The sequence below is a fragment of the Gopherus evgoodei genome, unplaced genomic scaffold, assembly GCF_007399415.2.
Source record: "Gopherus evgoodei ecotype Sinaloan lineage unplaced genomic scaffold, rGopEvg1_v1.p scaffold_35_arrow_ctg1, whole genome shotgun sequence".
NCBI lineage: Eukaryota > Metazoa > Chordata > Testudines > Testudinidae > Gopherus > Gopherus evgoodei.
Window position 1 is genome coordinate 3,555,457 of NW_022060027.1, and position 21,166 is coordinate 3,576,622.

The 21,166-nt window shown below is 59.0% G+C and overlaps 1 long non-coding RNA gene across 1 annotated transcript; it reads left to right on the top strand.

The window, feature by feature from the left end:
* The first annotated feature begins 424 nt into the window (after nt 1-424).
* On the top strand, nt 425-5,039 carry LOC115641666. Its single transcript, XR_003998100.1, has 3 exons — nt 425-750; nt 1,564-1,568; nt 4,607-5,039. It is a non-coding gene; the product is annotated as an uncharacterized LOC115641666 (long non-coding RNA).
* The last annotated feature ends 16,127 nt before the right edge of the window (nt 5,040-21,166 follow it).

Here is a 21,166-nt window from a genome sequence, read left to right on the forward strand (position 1 = left end):
CACTCGCCTGATTGCCTGTTCTGTTCATTCCCTCTGGGGCACCTGGCATTGGACACTATCGGAAGACGGGATACTGGGCTAGAGGGATCTTTGATATGGTAGGGACCCAGTATGGACATTCTTATGAGCCAGGCCTCCCACCTGCTACAATGAGCCACACATAATCACTGGGATCCAATCAGTCGGGTGGCTCCGATCTGGAGCGAGATCGGCAGCTGTAGTACCCTCCGTCTTCCCGCCTGGTGCTGGGGATGGTGAATTCACCCCCATCCGCAGCAGCATTCAGCTCCCAGATTTGGATTCCACCTTTATACAGAAATAACCTCCTGGCCTCGCACCGACACTGGCAGCGGATGGTGACAGCTCGCCCCAGGGCGATCACCCCGCTGGGGCTGACAGAGATGGAGGGTCCGGGCATAGGGAGCTCTGCGTTCACACACAAACAGGAGTGTGATGGGGAGACACAAACCCCTCCCCGTGTGTCTGTAACCTGCACCCAGCCCCAGGGACAGCGCCAGGTCTAGCAGACACCTCACTGCATCTACAGGAAACATGTGGGCTGGATTCTGATATCAGCAGTCCCCGGGGTCAATCCGGAGTCACCCCTGACTGCACTAGGGGAAGGGCCAGGTTCTGATCTCAGCAGTGCCCAGGGTCAATCCAGAGTCACTCCTGACTGCACTGGGTGCAGGGTGGAGTTCTGGTCTCAGTCCTCCAGGGTCAATCGGGAGTCACCCCTGACTGCAATGGGTGCAGGATGGAGTTCTGGTCTCAGTCCTCCAGGGTCTATACAAGGAAGTTGAACTGATTTTTGATGGGAATGTTCTGGGGTCAGCTCCTCCTCACCCCACCCTTAACAATAAAATTTCTCCAGCCCCAGAGATACTCATGTCTGGACACCCCGCTCCACCCACCAGCCAGCACCCTGGAGAGGAGACGGCGCATTAGGGACCAGATCTTAGAGCAACTGGTTCCTACAGCCTGGTCTCAGATCCCCCACCCTCATGGGCACACGCCCTGGTGTCAGATTCCCTCCCCTACACCCAGGGCACATGGCCTAGCTTTATCTGTCTCTGAGGAAGCGGATGATGAGAGCAGATGCCAAATAAGGAACTCAGCTGGTGGCTCCAGCTACAGGAAGTCGATGACATGTCATCTCTTCCTGTGTCCATCACATATTGTCTCTAATCTGCAGGTGAAATCTAGGGTAGCCAAAGCAAGCAGAGGTTCCTGCAAAACCCAGGAAACCCTGGGCCCATCGGTCTGGCCAAGCATCATGCAGCTCCCAGCTTGTCTCTGTGGGGAAGGGGGGAGAAGTCACCCTCAGTGTACCCTGCAGCACTGGGGAAGCTGCATCGGGCTGGGAGCCAGGAGACCACAGGGTCTTGTCTTCAATCTTCCACTGACCACTACAGTAGAACCTCAGAGTTACAAACTGACCAACCAACCACACCCCTCACTTGGAACTGGAAGTGAGCGATCAGAGGGCAGCAGAGCTAACTTAAAAAAACACACCCAATACAGAACAGTTCTGTGTTAAAATAAAGTGCTAAACATATAAAGGGAAAGTTTAAAAAGGAAGATTTGACAAGGGGAAACTGTTTCTGTGCTTGTTACATTTCAATTTAGATGGTTAAAAGCAGCATTTTTCTTCGGCATAGTAAAGTTTTGAAGCTGTGCCAAGTCCATGTTCAGTTGTATGAAGTCAATGGTCAGTTGTAAACTTGTGAAAGACCAAAAATAACGTTTTGTTCAGCGTAGTGAATATTTCAGAGTTACGAACAACCTCCAATCCCGAGGTATTTGTAACTTTCAGGTTCTACTGTATTTCCATGCAGATTCACAGACATAGCCCCCCCCTGCACCCACCCACTCAAACACCCCGCCTGCTTTGTTGCACTCTGAGTTCAAAGCTGGCTGGTGACCCATGTAAGTAAAATTAATACGTGATCATGCAATTAAAGGGAGCAGAGTTAAGGAAAACTTATTGGTGGCATTTCCTGGTGCTGGAGGGTTTGACTGCAGCCTTCCCGCTCAGCCTGCCAACCTGCCCACCTGCGACACGAGCCGTGGCACCGAGTGAGGAGTGGGCGCGATGGGGGACACCTGGGTTTGCTGCCCCTTGCCCCATAGCTGAGCAGTGATGACGGGTTTACACTGTAACACCGGGTTCTAAGGGGCTTTTCTCAGTGTGTGAATTAAATAAACCAGGTTCAAAAGAAATCAGAGAGAAAGAAATTCCATCCCGGGCCCTCAACGGGTCACCAGCTGGGAGAGACCCAGGGACCTTCTAATGCCCCCGCAGAGACCCTGCCCCGAGCTGGAGGAGACACTGTCAGTGGTTATGTGGCCAGGACCCCTAGAGAGGAACGTGATACAGGCTTTGTTTATACGCCATTGGCTAGAGGGCAGCAGGAATCTGGGGTCAGGGGGCTCCATTCCCAGTTCCGGGAGGGGAGTGGGTTCTAGTGGTGAGAGCAGGGGGCTGGGAGCCAGGACCCAGGCATGATGGTCTCGCCATCACCCGTCCTTTGCTCTGACACTGCGCTGGGTAACACCACAGAGCAGGAGGGTGACAAGCAGCAGATTTGCTGCATAGAAGAGTCATTCCCTTCCCTGGCCTGTCACTCACAACTAACACCCCCCACCTCTGCCTGCCCCCCTATCTCCCAGCCTGCCCCCTGGTCTATCCCCATTCAAATCCCCCCGAGGGACCCTGCCCCCATCATTGCCTATCCCTCCTCACTCCCCGCCCAGCCTGCCCCCCTCACACCCTTCCCCCACCACGGCCTATCCCGCCTCATACCCCTGTCCTCTGCCCCATTTCCCCTCAAAGGCCCATCCCTCCTGCCCTCAGTTAAGATGGCCGCCCTCTCCCGGTGTCTCCAGTGGGCTTGGCGCCAGGCTGCCCTCTAGAAAAGGGCACCTACCTGGGCTGGGAGGGGCAGGGGAATATTGGGGGTGGGAGAATGTGAGGGAACATTGTGGGTCAGGGCCTGAGGGGCTGCGGGGGGGAAATGGAAGCTGCTCCCTGTGATTAGGGGGCGCCTGGGTTCCCCCGTCCTGAATGTTTCAGTGTGAATCTGCCCCATGGCCATGGGGGATTCTGGCACAGACTCCCAGGTTGTGCCCAATCTTGGTCCCGTGAGGTCTGTGAGGGGGATCCTCCTTCAGTGCAACAGCCCTTCTCGGGGGTCCACTCTCTCTCGGGGTCAGGCCCCTCCACCTCCTGGAGCCGCAGCTCTCGGAGCCTTAGCACGTCTGTCTCTGCAGTGGGCCCCCCCAGGGAGTCCACTCGCTCCGGACCCTCAGGGCCTCCACTCCCAGAGGGAATAATGCCCCCCTGTTCTCTAGCCCGGAGCGACTCTCAGCCAGCGTAAAACAGGAGGGTTATTGAGCATTGAACCCAGCACAGGAAACTCTCAGGGCCTCCGGCCTGGCCTCCCCCAGCACAGCACAGCACATCCCAGTCTCCCTGCATCCAGGTGGGCTCTGCATGATCCCCTTCTCCAGCCCCGAGCCACCTTGCTTCCCAGCTGGGCATCTGATATCACCAGCCCCAAGCCCCCCTCTGTCCATTGTCTTCTCTACAGGTAAACAGGTTGCTGGGGCCCCTCCCTTCTCTCCTTTGTTCCCCTCTGGCTGGAACCAGCTGGTCAGGTCACTGGGGTTCTCTCCCCTCAGCCCACTGTCCTCCCACTGGCCAGAATCAGCTGGCTGCCAAGCTGGGGTGGGTCTCTTAGACACCAGGTCACCACTTATTACGGCACCACATCTCCAGGCTGTTGTCCGGGGGTCCTGGATGCCAGGCCAGGTCACATCTGGTCCTCTGCCCCAACAATCCTCTCCCACCACCTTGTTACACATGCAGCACACAGGGAAACTGAGGCACGCACACACTATTCATGTAGAACACTACAAAAATCTCCAACTTCATCACAGCTAGGCATTCCCATGACACACTGCAGTCTAGCTCCGTAGCCATGCTGTTCCGTACATCATGGGAGTTGTAGTTTGGGTGCCTTCACCATGTCCCCATTCTCCTCAATGAGCTGGGCTCTCCAGCCAGACTACATCTCCAATAATGCACCATGGCCAGATACTCCCATGATGCACCACCTTCCCTCCCACAGGGAAGCCTGTGGTGCATCATGGGAGATGAGGTCCAGCTAAGGCACCTGGCTTATAAAGGAGAATGAGGACACTGAACTACAGTTCCCATGGTGCACCACAGCCAGGCACTCCTATGATGTACCACCTCCACTTTGCAGGGCGAGCCCATGGTGCATCATGGGAAACGTAGTCCAGCCCATAGATATGAACGGGGACACAAGGCACCCAGACAACAGCTCCCATGAGGCATTGCAGCAGCACTTCAGAATAGAAATATTCCTGTTTTCACATTTTTGTCAGAAAACTGGTATTTTCTGTAGATTCCCCGCCCCTGCATGTTCCCAGCTGCTCTATAGAGGGGGCGAGCCTCTCCCAGAGCTACGGAGTCTAGCTCCATCACTCACCCTGCTTCAGCATTGGAGTGCACATGTCACATCAGCTGCACGGAGAGCAACCGCAGTGACTGGGCAGTACGTGCTCTGCTGGAGACTAGGGGCCAGGTTCTGATCTCAGCTCCCCTGGGGTCAAGCCAGAGTCACTCCTGACTGCATTGGGGGTAGGGCTGGGTTCTGGTCTCAGCACCCAGTCAAATCTTTTAAGCTCCTGGCTGGGGTCAGAAGCCTCCTCTACTCTGTGGGGCTATTCCCCCTGGTGACCTACTTCTTGTTTCTTGTTCAGTTTGGCTCCTGGTTTGACCACGTCAAGGGCTGGCTAGGGCTGGGGGGCCATGAGAACAACTTCTGGATCAGCGACGAGGAGCTGCAGCAGATGGGGCAGGAGGGAGATGGAGGGGAGCCTAGCAGGGGACGGGGGCTGGGGACCTGGGGCTGGGGTACAGTCTAGCATGTCCCTGGATAGTATGTGGGGGGAATCCCAACTGGGAGTGGGTAGAAGCTGGCGGGGGGGGGGTGTCAGAGGGGCTGCAAATGGAGGGGACAGCAGAGGAGGGACCTAGGGGGCAGAGGGAGGGGCTGGGGGAAGCTGGGAATGGAGGAGGAGGGGATCCCAGCAGCAGGGAATCTGGGGGCAGAAGGGAGGGGCTTGGACCGTCTGGGAGCAGAGGGGGCCAGGAGAACGCAGTGGCGGATGGGCACATCCATCGTCAGGGCACGTAGCCCTTGCCCCCCCGAGTCCCTGAGGCCATGACTCCCCCGCTTCCTTTCCCCCCGACCTGCACAGGACCTGTTGGGCAGTGTGGGGAGGATCTGCCATTTCCTGGGCAAGGATTTAGCTGCTGAAGCCCTGGCCTGCGTGGCAGAGACACCTCCTTTTGGGCCACAAGGCAGAACCCACTGGCTGCCTACAGCCTGGTGCCCGGGGACTTCATGGCCCACGCAAAGGTCTTTCCCTGAGGAAAGCTGGGCACATGAGTGGTTCTGCCCCCCGCGTCTGCCCCTGCCCCACTGCAACTGCCCCCATCTGCCCTTGCCCCCTCTGGGCAGGTTCTAGCCAGGCCGCGCCACCCCAGACGCAGCAGTGGGACACCCCTGCCGCTGTGCCCTCCACACCAGCGCCTCCTGCCAACGGACACCCACTGTACGGGGCAGGTGGGAGGAACAAAGCCCTGGGGTACCCTTTCTGCTCTGCCAGCCGCTAGTGGGAGTCACCCACTCCCCTCCCAGAGCATCAGATAGAACCCTGGAGTCCTGGCTCCCAGCCCCACCCCCCAGCTCTAACCACTAGACCCCACTCCCCTCCTGGAGCCAGAGATAGAACCAAGAGGCCTGACCCCACCCCCAGCCCAGTGCCCTATACCCTAATCCCACCTTCTGGCACATGGCACAGCTGCTATGGAAATACTCTCCCAGTGGGGGGCGTTGTGGGGAGCAGGGTGGGAACACTGGATGTGGGGTGGGGGGGCTCCCCACTTCCCTAGCCCCACCTCTCCCAGCAGGAGGTGCCCCCGCCACACAGAATTGCTGTCCCATCCAGTGTCTCTGCTTCGCAGGGGTCGTCAGTGACTGGAAGAACCATTTCACCACGGCGCAGAGCAAGCGCTTTGCCCAGGTTTACCGAGAGCAGCTGCAGGAGCTGGCCAGGACTGTCCCCTGGGACAAGGAGTGACAGCCCCCTCAGCTCAGGCAGGGTGCATGGGGCTGTACATAGCCAGGGGATACGTTGGCTGGTGGATGCCCCTCCATGGAGCCAGGTCTCCCCCTAGTGGTTTCCCGCGGTAGCTCCCCCCTCCAGAGTAGCTGGTGCTACTGCCAGGGGGCGCCCTCGCCTGACGTCCGGCACCTCACGCTTACCCCTGACTCCATCCACTCTTTCCTGCCCACTTTCCCTCCCCCTCAAATAATAGCTGCCTGCATCTAGGGGTTGGTTTGTACCCCACACTGCTCCTGAACCCCCTAGTCCGGATGGCAGGACACATCAGCAGCAGCTGCCTTGTCTATTGCATCCACCTGCGAGCCAGGACTCCTGGGTTCTCCCCCTGACTCTGGGAGGTCGGTGGGGTCTAGTGAGTCCAGCCCAGCACCCTCTAGGCGGGGGGTCGGGGTTCGCTCCTGGGGTGTGACTGTTGGGTTGGGAGCAGTCGGGGCAGGGGTGTTTGGGGGCAGCGGGGGTTGTGCTGGCATCTCAGCCCCCCGAGGGGAAGTGGCTCATCCCTTGGGGAGATTATCTTCTCCACATGACCAGATCCAGGCTCCTGGGGGAGACACAGCGGGTTAGAGGGGCCCATGTTACCATGGGCCCAGCCCCTAGGGGGAGCAACGGGCACAGAACGGGGGGGTCACCTCACCTAGGACACCTCCCTCAGGCAGCGGTAACGGGCCTCAGCCAGGATCAGCCCCAGGACAAGTAGGACCACAGCGCCCAGCCCCAGGCGGGCAATGTTGGCGTAGATGATATCTGGGTGCCCCGGGGGGGCTGCTGTGGGGGGAAGGGGAGAGTCACTCAGCAGCTCGGACGGGGAGATCAGCAGCTGGTGCTGCCCCAGGAGCAGAGCCCCCAACCCCTCGTCTGGCAGGTCTGGCCCTGGCCTCAGCTTCCCCAACAAGGGGGTTGCCCAGGTGGACAAACAGCCCCTGCCCTATGGCCCCACCCCCACTCTCTGCATCCCCCCCATCGCTCGCTGTCCCCCACCCTCACTCACTTGCTCATTTTCACCGGGCTGGGGCAGGGGGATGGGGAGCTGCAGAGCCAGCGCTCAGGGCAGGGCCAGTGCTCAGAGCCCCTGTGGCCACCCTGCCCCTCGGAGCCAGAGGGAGATGCCGGCAGCTTCCCTGGAGCTGCCCTGACTTTCAATTGCCCCGCCAGGGTCCCTTTGCAACTGGATGTACCAGTCAAAAACTGGACGCCTGGCAACCCTAGTCCCAGGCCCTGCCCGGGCACCCAGGTGGTCCCAGCCCCAGAGCCAGGCCCCCAGATCCTGTCCCTCTCCTGGGAACCCCCAGTAGCTTCCAGGCAGCAACCTACAGGGCAGGAGGTGCCGGAGGAGCTGGGGGGCTGCCCCTCCCCCTGGTGTCTGGGCTCACGCATCAGGAGTCACTGCCCCCATCCTGCCCAACCAGCCCCAACCCCCAGGGGCGGCTCCTTGGGCAGCATGAGCCTTCCAGGGCTGGTTCGATGGTGATTCCACCCCTGGCCCCGGGTACTGGCCCCGCGCTGCCGGGCCTGTGGGAGCCGGCGCCACTCCCAGCTGAGTCGGGTCGGGTCCCCCTGTGGAATAGAACCGGTTTCTGTCAGGATGGGGGGAGCGGCTGAAACAGAGACAGCAATGTTCCTCCCCCCCTCGCAACTCAGCTTCTATCCTCATTGTCATTCATGGCGGGGCGGGGGTGTGTGCCGGCTCAGCAGTCCCTGGGCCCCGACTCCTCTATGTGTTCCCAGAGTTGGGACAGATGTCTGGGGACCAGGATCCCACCTGAGCCCCAAATCTCCAGCGGCGGCTGCTTCCCCCTGGCTGGGGAACCCCCCAGTGACTCCCCAGGCGGGCAACCCCTTTGCTGGGCCCAGGGCAGTGCCAAGGCCCCGAGGACCCAACTGGGTGAGGGGCTGGGAGTGGGGATGTGGAGCCGGGCCCCTCACCTGCTACCACCAGCTGCACGGTGTCGCTGGGCTGCGAGGAGACGAAGGGCTCTGACCGGGGCCGGTAGCTGCAGCTGTAGTTCCCTCCGTGCTGCCGGCCCACGCTGGGGATGCGGAACTCGGCCCGGCCCCAGTACGGTCCATGTGTTGCTGCGGGTTCAGGTCTCCAGCCTTGTGCAGGAAGAACCTCACGTCCCGCGCTGCGCCCTGACACCGGATGGTGACGTCCTGCCCCTGAGCCACAACCCCAGTGGGGCTCAGAGAGATGGAGGGTCTGGGTAAGCTGGGATCTGCACACAGGAGACAGGCTGTGAGAGCCAGTCCCAGGCATCCACCCGGACCCGGCCTCCCCCAGCCACGGGCAGATCCGGGGCCCTCGGGGCAGAGATTCTCTCCCAGATCCCAGAGCTCCCCCCACCCAGAATCCCACCTGCGAGCTGGGCTCCCAGCCCCACAGACACCGAGTCACAGCTCCCTAGTGCTTGGGATCTCACATGGCCGTGTGCGGCCCCTGCCTCGTTCCCTGCCCTGGACAGAGCGACTTCACGGGCCGGTCTCTGGGTCCCGGCACCGCAGGGCCCAGGGCTGCCGGTGTCCCGTTTTCAGCCGGAAAGGGGGTTGAACAGGGGAACCTGGCAGGGCCCCCGACCGGACACTAAACCGGACTCCCTGCAGTACCCGGCCCTGTGCCACCAGGGGCGGGAAGAGCGGCTGCTGCTGGAGCCTGCAGGAGCCGGGCAGCTAATCGGCCGGACCCTGCCCCACTCCCTGCCCCATTGACACCCACACCCACCTGCAGCGGGGCTCCCCCTCCACCACCCTGCCCCACTCCCTGCCCCATTGACACCCACACCCACCTGGACCGGGGCTCGCCCTGCCCCACTCCCTGCCCCATTGACACCCACGCCCACCTGCAGCGGGGCTCCCCCTGCCCCACCCTGCCCCACTCCCTGCCCCATTGACACCCACACCCACCTGCAGCGGGGCTCCCCCTGCCCCACCCTGCCCCACTCCTGCCCCATTGACACCCACACCCACCTGCAGCGGGCCTCCCCTCCACCACCCTGCCCCACTCCCTGCCCCATTGACACCCACACCCACCTGCAGCGGGGCTCCCCCTCCCCCACCCTGCCCCACTCCCTGTCCCATTGACACCCACACCCACCTGCAGCGGGGCTCCCCCTCCCCGCCCCACTCCCTGCCCCATTGACACACACACCCACCTGCAGCGGGGCTTCCCCTGCCCACCCTTGCCCCACTCCCAGCCCTATTGACACCCACACCACCTGCAGCGGGGCTCCCCCTGCCTCGCCCTGCCCCACTCCCTGCCCCATTGACACCCACACCCACCTGGAGCGGGGCTCCCCCTGCCCCGCCCTGCCCCACTCCCTGCCCCATTGACACCCACACCCCCTGCAGCGGGGCTCCCCCTGCCCCGCCCTGCCCCACTTCCCTGCCCCATTGACACCCACACCCACCTGGACCGGGGCTTGCCCTGCCCCACTCCCTGCCCCATTGACACCCACACCCACCTGCAGCGGGGCTCCCCCTCCCCCGCCCCTGCCCCACTCCCTGCCCCATTGACACCCACACCCACCTGCAGCTGGGCCTCCCCTCCCTCGCCCTGCCCCCCCTCCCTGCCCCATTGACACCCACACCACCTGCAGCGGGGCTCCCCCTGCCCCCGCCCCTGCCCCACTCCCTGCCCCATTGACACCCACACCCATACCCACCTGCAGCGGGGCCTCCCCTCCCCCCACCCTGCCCCACTCCCTGCCCCATTGACACCCACACCCACCTGCAGCGGGGCTCGCCCTGCCCCGCCCTGCCCCCACTCCCTGCCCCATTGACACCACACCCACCTGCAGCGGGGCTCCCCCTGCCCCGCCCTGCCCCACTCCCTGCCCCATTAAACACCCACAGCCACCTGCAGCGGGGCTCCCACTCCCTGCCCATTGCCACCCACACCCACCTGCAGCGGGGCTCGCCCTGCACCCACTCCCTGCCCCATTGCCACCCACACCCACCTGCAGCGGGGCTCGCCCTGCCCCACTCCCTGCCCCATTGACACACACACCCACCTGGAGCGGGGCTCCCCCTGCCCCACCCTGCCCCACTCCCTGCCCCATTGACACCCACACCCACCTGGAGCGGGGCTCCCCCTGCCCCGCCCTGCCCACTCCCTGCCCCATTGACACCCACACACACCTGCCAGCGGGGCTCCCCCTGCCCCGCCCTGCCCCACTCCCTGCCCCATTGACACCCACACCACCTGCAGCGGGGCTCCCCCTCTCCCCCGCCCTCCCCACTCCCTGCCCATTGACACCCACACCCACCTGCAGCGGGGCTCCCCCTCTCCCCCACCCTGCCCCATCTCCCTGCCCCATTGACACGCACACCCACCTGGAGCGGGGCTCCACCTCTCCCCACCCTGCCCCACTCCCTGCCCCATTAACACCCACACCCACCTGCAGCGGGGCTCCCCCTCTCCCCCACCCTGCCCCACTCCCTGCCCCATTGACACGCACACCCACCTGCAGCGGGGCTCCCCCCTCCCCCCCCCCGCCCCACTCCCTGCCCCATTGACACCCACACCCACCTGCAGTGGGGCTCCCCTCCCTCGCACCTGCCCCACTCCCTGCCCCATTGACACCCACAGCCACCTGCAGCGGGGCTCCCCCTCCCTCACCCTGCCCCACTCCCATGTCCCATTGACACCCACACCCACCTGCAGCGGGGCTCCCCCTCCCCCACCCTGCCCCACTCCCTGCCCCATTGACACCCACAGCCACCTGCAGCGGGGCTCCCTCTCCCCCGCCCTGCCCCACTCCCTGCCCCATTGACACCCACACCCACCTGCAGTGGGACTCCCCCTCCCCCGCCCTGCCCCCACTCCCTGCCCCATTAACACCCACACCCACCTGGTGCGAGGCCCCCCGCCCCCCCCCCGCCCCCCACTCCCTGTCCCATTGACACCCACACCCACCTGCTGTGGGACTCCCCCTCCCCCACCCTGCCCCACTGCTTTCCCCTCTCACTCCAACCCCCACCCTCGCAGCGCAGCTTCCCCTCCTCCCCCGCCCCACTCCTTTCCCCTCTCACCCCAACCCCCACCCTCCCAGCGCAGCTCCCCCCTCTCCACCCTGCCCCCACTCACCCCCACTTCTGGAGAGCGGCTCCCTCTCCGCCCCACCCCCGGTGCACAAGCTCTCTGTGCCCTGCCCCAGTCACCCCCACCCCCACCCCCATGGGATTAAATAGCGACTCCCGGTCCCTACGCACAAGGGGCAGCGTTAAAGTAGCCTCCCTGCCCTGCGTCTCCAGGGGCTGCTGCTCCCCCCTGGCTGGGGACCCCCCCAGTGACTCTGTCCCTTCTTCCCCCACTCCACCCCGGTTGTCCCCTGTTGCTGGGTCAGGGCTTGCTGAGACCCCCTGGGGCCTGGCTGGGTGTGGGGGCTGGAGCCGAGGCGCCGGGATGGGCCCCTCACCTGCTACAATGATCTGCACAGGGTCGCTGGGCTCCGAGTAGACAGTTCCTCCTGATCTGTAGATTATAACGACAGGTGTAGCTGCCCCGTGTTCCCGTCTGGCGCTGGGTGATGGGAAATTCAGCCTCAGAGCCGGCAGGGTCTGTGTAAGACAGATAGTTCCCATCTCCAGCCTTGTAGAGTTGGAACCTCATGTTCTGGTGCTGATGCCGACACCGGATGGTGACGTTTCCCCCCACGGGGATCACTCCACTGGGGCTGACGGAGATGGAGGGTTTGGGGTAGAACATCTCTGGATTCACAAACAAACAGGCAGTAAGTGGGGGTGACACAAACTGTGTCTGTCTGATTCAATCCTCTGCCCATCTGTTGCTCCAGCGTTTCACCCCCTGCCCGGCCTGGGGCACAGCCAGGCCGGGTCTGGCTTTTTTGGTGCCCCAAACAAAAATAAAAAGGAGGGGCCCCCCGCCGGAGTGGCAAAACAGAGGAAAAAAAAACCACGGCATGTCCGGAGTGGCAAAGTGTGTGTGTGGGGGAACAAAAACAAGAAAACGGCGCAGCTGGAGCGGCAAAGCGGTGGGCAGTGGGGGACGGCATGGCCGGCAAAGCAGGGAAAAAACAAAACACAAACCCTACAGGGCGGCTGGAGCCCAGGGTGCGGGTGCAGTGGGAACTCCCTGTGCTGCCGATTGTGCGCTTGGTCTAGTAGGGGAGGGGGAGAACGGGGGCAGCCAGTGCATCAGTAGGACGCTCACCCCGTGGCCCGACCGCCGCGTCGCCTGCCGGGAGGGCTCCGCTCCGCTCCGGTTGGCGGGGAGGGAAGACACGGGCTGCCCTGCCAGGTTGCTGCAGGGTGCTCCCCTCCTCTGCCCCCTACAAAGTGCCCAGAGCAATGAACAACAAAAAAAGCAAAAAAAAAAACCGGCCGTGCTGCCCTCGGCTTGGGCGAAAGCCGCCCCGTAGAATCTACCGCCCCAAGCACGAACTTGCTCAGCTGGTGTCGAGCCGGCCCTGGACACAGGACGGGGGAAGGAGATTTCCAGTCTCAGATTCCTTCAGTTCTCCAGGGTCAATCCAGCCCCGTCCCCGCTGCAGTCAGGGGTGACTCCAGATTGAATCTGACGGGCTGAGAGCAGATCTGGCCCTTTCCACACTGCACTCAGGGGGTGAATTGGGATCTCCCCTGTGGGGTTCCTGGTCCAAATTCAGGTCCTTTGCGCAAGCAGCTCCCAGGACAGCCCCCGCCATCCGTCCCCCACAAAAAAAACATATTTGCAAAACCCCTGGTTGTTCTAACATTTTCCTGCGCACCCCTGGGGCTCAGACTCTGGCTCTGCTCCGCCCCAAACCGCTCTCTGCTGCTGGGGATTTAGCTCCGCTCTGCGCGGTGCCGGCGGCCCCTTTGCGGACGGGATATTCCCAAAGCCGTTCAGGGGACGTTCCGACCGCCGGGCCGGGCTGAGCCTGACCCACGAGCAAAGCAGTGACACGTGTGTGCAGCAAGCCGAGGGTGAGACACAACGGGGCCTTGCTCCAGTCCCTCTGCGTGTCCACGTCTCACAGCCCTGCTCTGCCTGACCCGTTCCCTGGGCTCCTGCCAGCTCCCCGGGCACAGTGCGGGGGCGCTGCGGGGTGGCTGGTGCCTTCACTCTGTATTTCCTGCTTTGAGTGCCGGTGAATTCACCCTGTGTGGTGCCCGTCCCTGTAATGAGTGGGGCGAGGTCTCAGTCCCCACCTCTGGGTGTGAAGGGGAACAGGGATCTGACAGGATCACCTCTTTGCGGAATCTGCACCCCTCCCCACACCATGTCTCTCGGTCCTTAATGTGGAAATTCCCCCAGCTGCCCCATTCCTCACAGACACTCACCTCCCGATACCCTGCTCTGCCCGGCCAGCCAGCAGCCTGGAAAGGAGACGGACCGTTAGGGACCAGATCCCAGAGCAACTGGATCCTACACCCAGGGCTCAGATCCCCCCATGGGCACACGCCCTGGTTGTCTCTGATACTCACCGAGGAGGAGGACGGTGAGAGCAGGACGCCCATGGGCAGTGGGGGCCCCTCAGTGCTGTCACCAACACCCCAGTGCTGAGCTCCACCAAGCCTGGGGCCCGAGTGCGAGCGGAATGAGGAACTGCGCCGAGGGCTGCAGCACCAGGAAGCCCATGATGCGCTCGGCCCCTTCCTTCCCCATCAGATGGTTTCTCAGCAATCTCCAGCCCAAGTTTACCATTGTCAGGGCAAATCCAGCTCCCTGCAATGACCAGCAAACCATAATCCCTCCTGCAGCTGCCTGGTCCCCTCCACCCCCATCACCTCCCAGCCCCACATGGGAGCTGCCCAGTCCAGGGACCAGCTGGGAACAGGGGGAACCTCAGGAGGTGTCAAGAGGTGCCCAGGCTGCCCTGACCTTTCCAACAGGCCCGTGTAGCCGCCCTGGAGCTGCAGCTCAGAGCAGAGGAGGGCTCCCCCGCACACACACACACACACAGTGTCCCCCATGAAGGAAACCCTCTCCCATGGAGGAGAGCAGACATTCCTTCTGACCGGCTGGGTGCAGTGCCCACCCTGGAGCATGAGGGTGGAGGGGCCTGGCCAAATTCCTTCTAAGGTCCTGTTGCTGCAGATGCTGTTCTTAGCCCAGTGGTGTGGGACAGAGACAGGACCAGGGAGAGGGTTGGAGGGTTGCGGTTTCTGGCCCCTGTGACAGGGGGAGGGAGGGATACATTTACATCCTGAGTCGTTAAAGGAACAGCCGATAAAGCTGTGAAAGGGGAAGTCTGCCAGAGCCGGCGCTCGCTTGCTGTCTCTGCTACTGCCAGTGAAACTCTGCGTGAACCTGATGCACTGGCACCAGGGCTGGCGTTAGGGGTAGGCGACCACCTGGGGTGCTGGGCTTGAGGGGGGCGTCAGACTCAGGGTGCTGGTTTTGTTGTTAGCAACAAAAGGGAAAATCGAATGTTTAAAGTAAAATGTTTCAGAAGAAAAATGCCAGTGGGAATTTTTTTTAACTCTTGTTGACCCTGCGCAAGCATCTATCGAAGAAAGGTTCGGACCAATGAAAGAAGCACCATGAAAAGACCCCAGCGGGGAGGGAGGGGGAGAAGGGGGTTGTACAACTTTAATAAGTTGCCGGTGGACAGGAAAAACACGGCTGAGCCATTGTACGGACCTTCATCGGGCGCTGACGCATGGGGACTGTTCGGACGTCAATGACAAGACCTCTCTGTCGAATCGGACAACGTCCGTCACCTTTTGCCACACGGGACGCGCTCCCCACTCCAAGTTCTCCACCACACGCGTGAGGCAGAGCTGCAGGACACTTCTCCTAATGTGTGAGCAGCTCTGAGGCTTCTGCTCACGCCGCTGGCCACAGTCGTGTGTGGTGAGTGGAGCTTTTCAAAGCTCAGGCTCATTAAAACATATCTGCGATCGCCAATGGCCAATGGAAGACGGACGTCGGGGGCTGCTTTATCACTTGAAAATGCCAGTGGCCGGTCTTTGGCTCCCTCTCGGACGCTGCACTTCAGTTCACGCGAACAAAGGTGAGAAAAGCGACTTTTTGAACTAAAGGACCAGGGGTAACATGCTCAGGCTGCCACCTGCTGTAACATGATTTAATGCTGATTGGGGCACAGGTCAAGTCCATGACCTTAGTACATTTCAGTTATGCTTAAAATGAAAACGTTTCTGTAAGCTTAGAAGAAATAAATTTTTTTGTATTTTTCTTATCTGTGCCGCCCGACCGATAGATGGCTGCCACAAACAGGACAACACAAGAGTGCTTTCACTTAAAACTAAACTTTACTTCATCTCACGCACTTACACACGTCCGCAGCAAGATTAGTAAAACACCCACAACCCTCGATAATTACCAAAACCGAGTGTAGCTCTTGAGTGGCACAGTGGCAGCCTGTCTGCCGGTGGGGAACACAAGATGCACCCAGAGGGAGAGACCAGTCCTCCAGAATCCCCCCATCTCAAGCTTTTCCCCCTTATTTATATATTAGTAATACACCGACACATCCCTTAAAGAAAACTTGTCAAGCAAACAGTTCTAAGGGGCAAGCAAGAGGTTCCTTCTGATTATTGATTAACCAGGTGTGGGTTTTTCCAGAGTCTGCAGCCCTGAGACCCCAATAGACATTCCTGGGGGCATATCAGCAACTTCAACACAATTCTTATCAGGAAGGACGTGGGGTCAAGCTGCCCTTTCTGTGGCACCCTAAACCCCCCTCCCCTCCTGCCTTGGTCAAGCCGCATGGCCACTTTACAGCTTGCTGACTAGGTTGCTTTTTACAATAAGCCGTAGTGGTTTGAGGCACTTTACTGGTTTGTCAAAGTCTCCCCGTACACGGGGGGTGAGGGCTCTGGCTGCGGGTGCTCTGGGGCTACAGCGGGGAGAGAGGATTCCCCCCAGCTCTCTCTTCTGGCAGCAGCACCTGGGCTGGGGAAAGAGGTGCCTCTTCCCCAGCCCCGGCACGTCTGGGCCAGGGCTGGGATTGGGCGGCCCCTCCCCAGCTGTGGCAGGTTGCACTGCAGCCAGGGGTGTTCCCCAAACGCCGTCGCGGTGCTAAATAGGCTGCTGAGTGGCTGTGTCGCTGTGCAGCTTGCAGGGAACTTAGCTCGGGACCAGACTTATTTCACATTTTTATTACTGACCTTGGCACAAAAACTGGGCGCGTGCTAAAAAAATTTGCGGCTGACACCAAGCTGGGAGGTGTTGCCAATACGGAGGAAGACCGAGGCATCATATAGGAAGATCTGGACGACCTTGAAAACTGGAGTAATAGAAATGGGATGAAATTTAATAGTGCAAAGTGCAAGATCATCCAAACTGCCCCAGACCAGACCCTCCGTGGAGGGCACAGACCTCCCCTGGGGAGAGGACCAGAGAGAACGACCCGCCCGTGACAGACGGGGCCACATCGCTTAATGCTCGACTGGCAGGCGCCCGACATCGCAGTGACCAGGGCAGCGTCAGACCATGTGCAGGGTAGAAGGCTGCTCCCCCCTGGCTGGGACCCCCCAGTGACTCCGTCCCCCCTCCCCGGCCGGGCATCCCCTCTGCTGGGCTCAGGGCAGAGCCTGGCTCTGAGTGGTCCATCAATGCAGAGTTCGCCCCCTCCCCCCAGGTGTCCGGCTGGACACGGGGTGTTACCTGAACACATTAGGGCACCCCGCTTTTTCCCAATTCCTAGGGCTCCAGGCGCCCTTACACAATTCATAGGGCTCAGGGTGTAACTAATTTGGTCAATTAAAGTACCCACACCCTTTCCCCAGTCCGTAGGGCTCTGGGCGTATACTGCTTCTGCAGGTGTCCAGGACCTTTTAGCAGTGAAAGAGCCTTCCACAGTAATATCCTTAACCTCTATTTATTAACCATCACCAAAACCAGACAGCAGACGCCACATATCCAGTGCTCGCCACTCCCAATAAGACAGACGAACTTTTCGTGATGGCCACTCAGGATCGGGTCCATCTGGGGGACTCCAGTTTCTGCCCAGTGTCACTGGCAGAGCATTGAGGTCTGGCAGCTCTGATCTCTGAGGCCGTGTCCAGGAGTTGGTTCCCCAAAAGCTTCCTTTTGGCCCCCAGTTTATATAGTGAAATTCGAGCCCTGCTTAGCTAAATCTTAACCAATCATTATACCCATTTTTACTAACCAATCCTAACATGGCGTAACAAAATTCTCTAACCAATCCTACCCCACCACCTTAATTCATTTACGCCTGGCAAAATTAATTATGTCACAGCCAGAAACAATTCAAGAACCAGACCGAGACCCTACAGACAAACAATGGGGAAGTGGGGACCATAATGACAAAACAGTAAAGAAACGAGGATTTCACAGCTACAACCACTGAGAAATGGCCTCTTGCCAGACCAGATGTTATCAAACCAAGTTTTCTTTGACCATCTTAAGCTCTGTTTCTCTATCTGGTGATGGTGGGGGCCATTAGGACAGGGGTCTCCTTCTTAGCAGCCTGATATGAGATTGTTTTAATGTCATTTTGATGGAATGTGAGGAGGTGACTTCCTGCTTCTCAGCTAATGGCTGCTGCTCGGTTGCTCTTTTAATCTGGCTGCAGACCAAGACCTTATCCCAGAGGTGGACAATCTGAGCCTGAGAAGGAGCCAGAATTTACCAATGTACATTGCCAAAGAGCCACAGTAATACATCAGGTTTCAGAGTAGCAGCCGTGTTAGTCTGTATCCGCAAAAAGAACAGTACTTGTGGCACCTTAAAGACTAACAAATTTATTTCAGCATAAGCTTTTGCCCCCAATCAGCTCTCCCCACCACACTCCCAGTGCCTCTCGCCCACCAGCAGCTGCGCCAATCAGCACCCTCCCCCTCGCTCCCGCACCTCCTGATCAGCTGTTCCCTGGTGTGCAGGAGGCTTAGGGGGCGGGGAGGAGCAAGGGCACGGCAGGCTCAGGGGAGGGGGCGGGAAGGAGTGGAGTGGGGGCAGGACCTGTGGCAGAGCCAGGGGTTGAGCAGTGAGCACCACCCAGCACATTGGGAAGTTGGCACCTGTAGCTCCAGCCCTAGAGTCGTTGCCTATACAAGGACCTGCATATTAACTTCTGAAGAGATTCAGGTGGCTCCAGAGCCAGAGGTCGGCCACCCCTGCCTTACCCTTAAAATGTTATGCTTAAATAGCGCACACGAGATCTTTTTATAGGGGAAAAGGCAACACACCACATTTATTGAGAATACATCATATGCTTTTCAGCCACACACGCACACGGTCCCACCAGTTGATGTTTATAGTTACCAGTCCAGAGTCTGGATCAATCTAGCGGCCAGCCAGATTGGTTGCAGAGGGGAGCTGGGCTCTGTCGGTCATGATCCGATGCTCCTGGAGTAGTGGCAAGATGAACCCAAAGTCCTATGGCCAAGCACCCTGTTCTTATAGTCCTTTTTCTCCGTTGAAGTCTATGAATTTTGCTGTCTCAGTTGGTGACCGGTTACTCCTTAATTGGTCTTATCTTTTGATGGGTCAAAATTCAAAATGATCTGGACAAATTGGAGAAATGGTTTGAGGTAAACAGGATGAAGTTCAATAAAGATAAATGCAAAGTGCTCCACTTAGGAAGGAACAATCAGTTTCACACATACAGAATGGGAAGAGACTGTCTAGGAAGGAGTATGGCAGAAAGAGATCTAGGGGTCATAGTAGACCACAAGCTTAATATGAGTCAACAGTGTGATACTGTTGCAAAAAAAGCAAATGTGATTCTGGGATGCATTAACAGGTGTGTTGTAAACAAGACACGAGAAGTCATTCTTCCGCTTTACTCTGCGCTGGTTAGGCCTCAACTGGAGTATTGTGTCCAGTTCTGGGCACCGCATTTCAAGAAGGATATGGAGAAATTGGAGAGGGTCCAGAAAAGAGCAACAAGAATGATTAAAGGTCTTGAGAACATGACCTATGAAGGAAGGCTGAAGGAATTGGGTTTGTTTAGTTTGGAAAAGAGAAGACTGAGAGGGGACATGATAGCAGTTTTCAGGTATCTAAAAGGGTGTCATCAGGAGGAGGGAGAAAACTTGTTCACCTTAGCCTCCAATGACAGAACAAGAAGCAATGGGCTTAAACTGCAGCAAGGGACATTAGGTTGGACATTAGGAAAAAGTTCCTAACTGTCAGGGTAGTTAAACACTGGAATAGATTGCCTAGGGAAGTTGTGGAATCTCCATCTCTGGAGATATTTAAGAGTAGGTTAGATAAATGTCTATTAGGGATGGTCTAGACAGTATTTGGTCCTGCCATGAGGGCAGGGGACTGGACTCGATGACCTCTCGAGGTCCCTTCCAGTCCTAGAGTCTATGAGTCTATGGCCCAAAACACCTCCGAGAGGGTCATCCTGTCTGGTTTCAATTTAATCAGTTATCTTGTGTTTTAAGGGTGCCAGCTTTCACCTCAGGGTCATCAGTCTGCCTCTCCTCAACCATGGATGTGCATTGATGGTTCTCTGGTGTCTCTGAGTCTCTTCAGTTTCTTCACTCTTCCTCCCTTGGCCATGTGGCTTCAACAATGGCCTTCACACCTTATCTTTCCCTGATGCACACATTCCTCATTCACACAAAGAGTTCTTTGCAGAGACCTTCAAAAGGTAGCAAATAGCAGTGTTTTATGCTGCACAAGAAAGGCATCACAAATTAGACCTTACTAAATTTTGCAACTGTCCTTCCCCACATTGGGGCCTGGGCCTCCGAAATCCCTCTAATCTAATTAACAGAGACACAGACAAAATCCTCTCTGTCACTTACAAGGGATGAATAAAAAGAAAATGGCTAATACTAGTATCCACTGTCTTATTCATTTATTTTAAGACATTAATTCTTACTATAAAACATACACTGTAGACCTGCCCTGGAGCATGATGGTGGAGGGGCCTGGCCAAACTTCTCCTGTACTGTTGCTGCAGATGCGTTCTTAGCTCACTGTATGTGGTACAGAGACAGGACAGGGGGCGGGGAGGCGTTATGGTTTCTAGCTCCCATGAGCAGCGGAGGGAGGGGTAAATGTAGATCCCGAGTTGTTAAAAGCGCAGTGAATAAATCCGCGAAAGGGGAAGTCTGCCCAGAGCCGGCGCTCGCTTCCTGTTTCTGCTACTGCCTGTGAAACTCTGCGTGAACCTGATGCCCGGCACCTTCCCTGTTATACACCCTGGCTCTGGGAGGGGAATGGGGGCTAGTGATTGGGGCGGGGGTGGCTGGGAACCAGGACTCCTGGGTTCTCTCCTTGTCTCTGGTTGCGGGGTGGAGTCTGGTGTTTAGAGAAAAGGACACAGATCGGAGCCAGCCCCCTAGAGGAGAAAGGTCCCGTGTCCCTTCCCACGACCGCTGAGCCGAGTTTGCCTCTTCGACCTCAGGATGCTGCGAAAGGGACACGGGGGAAGGGGGACTGATAGGCGAGGAGACAAGAACATGGGGCCAAAACTCAAGAGAACCCCCACCTCCGGCAGATGCCCCAGCTTGGCCCCCCTATTCTGCCCCCGGCCTGCGTCCCCTCGCCCATTCACATCCCCACCCCGTCTCATGTCCTCATGGCCTGTGTACCCTCCCCCATTCATTCCCTCCAGCCTGTAGTTCCCTCACATCCCCTCCATCAGGTCCTCATCCCCCCAATTCTGCCTCCTGTCCCATGCCTCTTCACCCCCCGTTGTGCCCCTCATGCTCCCCATCCCCTCCCCCCTTCTGCCCACCCCATCCCCTACTCCAGGCGTGGACAAACTACAGACCGGGGGCCACATCCGGCCCTTCAGAAGTTTTAGTCTGGCTCTCATCACAGCCAATGGGAGCTGCAGGAGTGGGCCTGTGTACAGGGCAGTACAGAGCCCCCCACACAGGAGGGATAGCGCAGTGTGGTTTGAGCATTGGCTTGCTAAACCCAGGGTTGTGAGCTCAATCCCTGAGGGGGCCACTTAGGGATCTGGGGCAAAATCAGTACTGGTAGTAAAGGCAGGGGTCCCTTCCCACTCCATGAAATAGGTACATCTCCATACATATTTATAGGAGCCAGTGG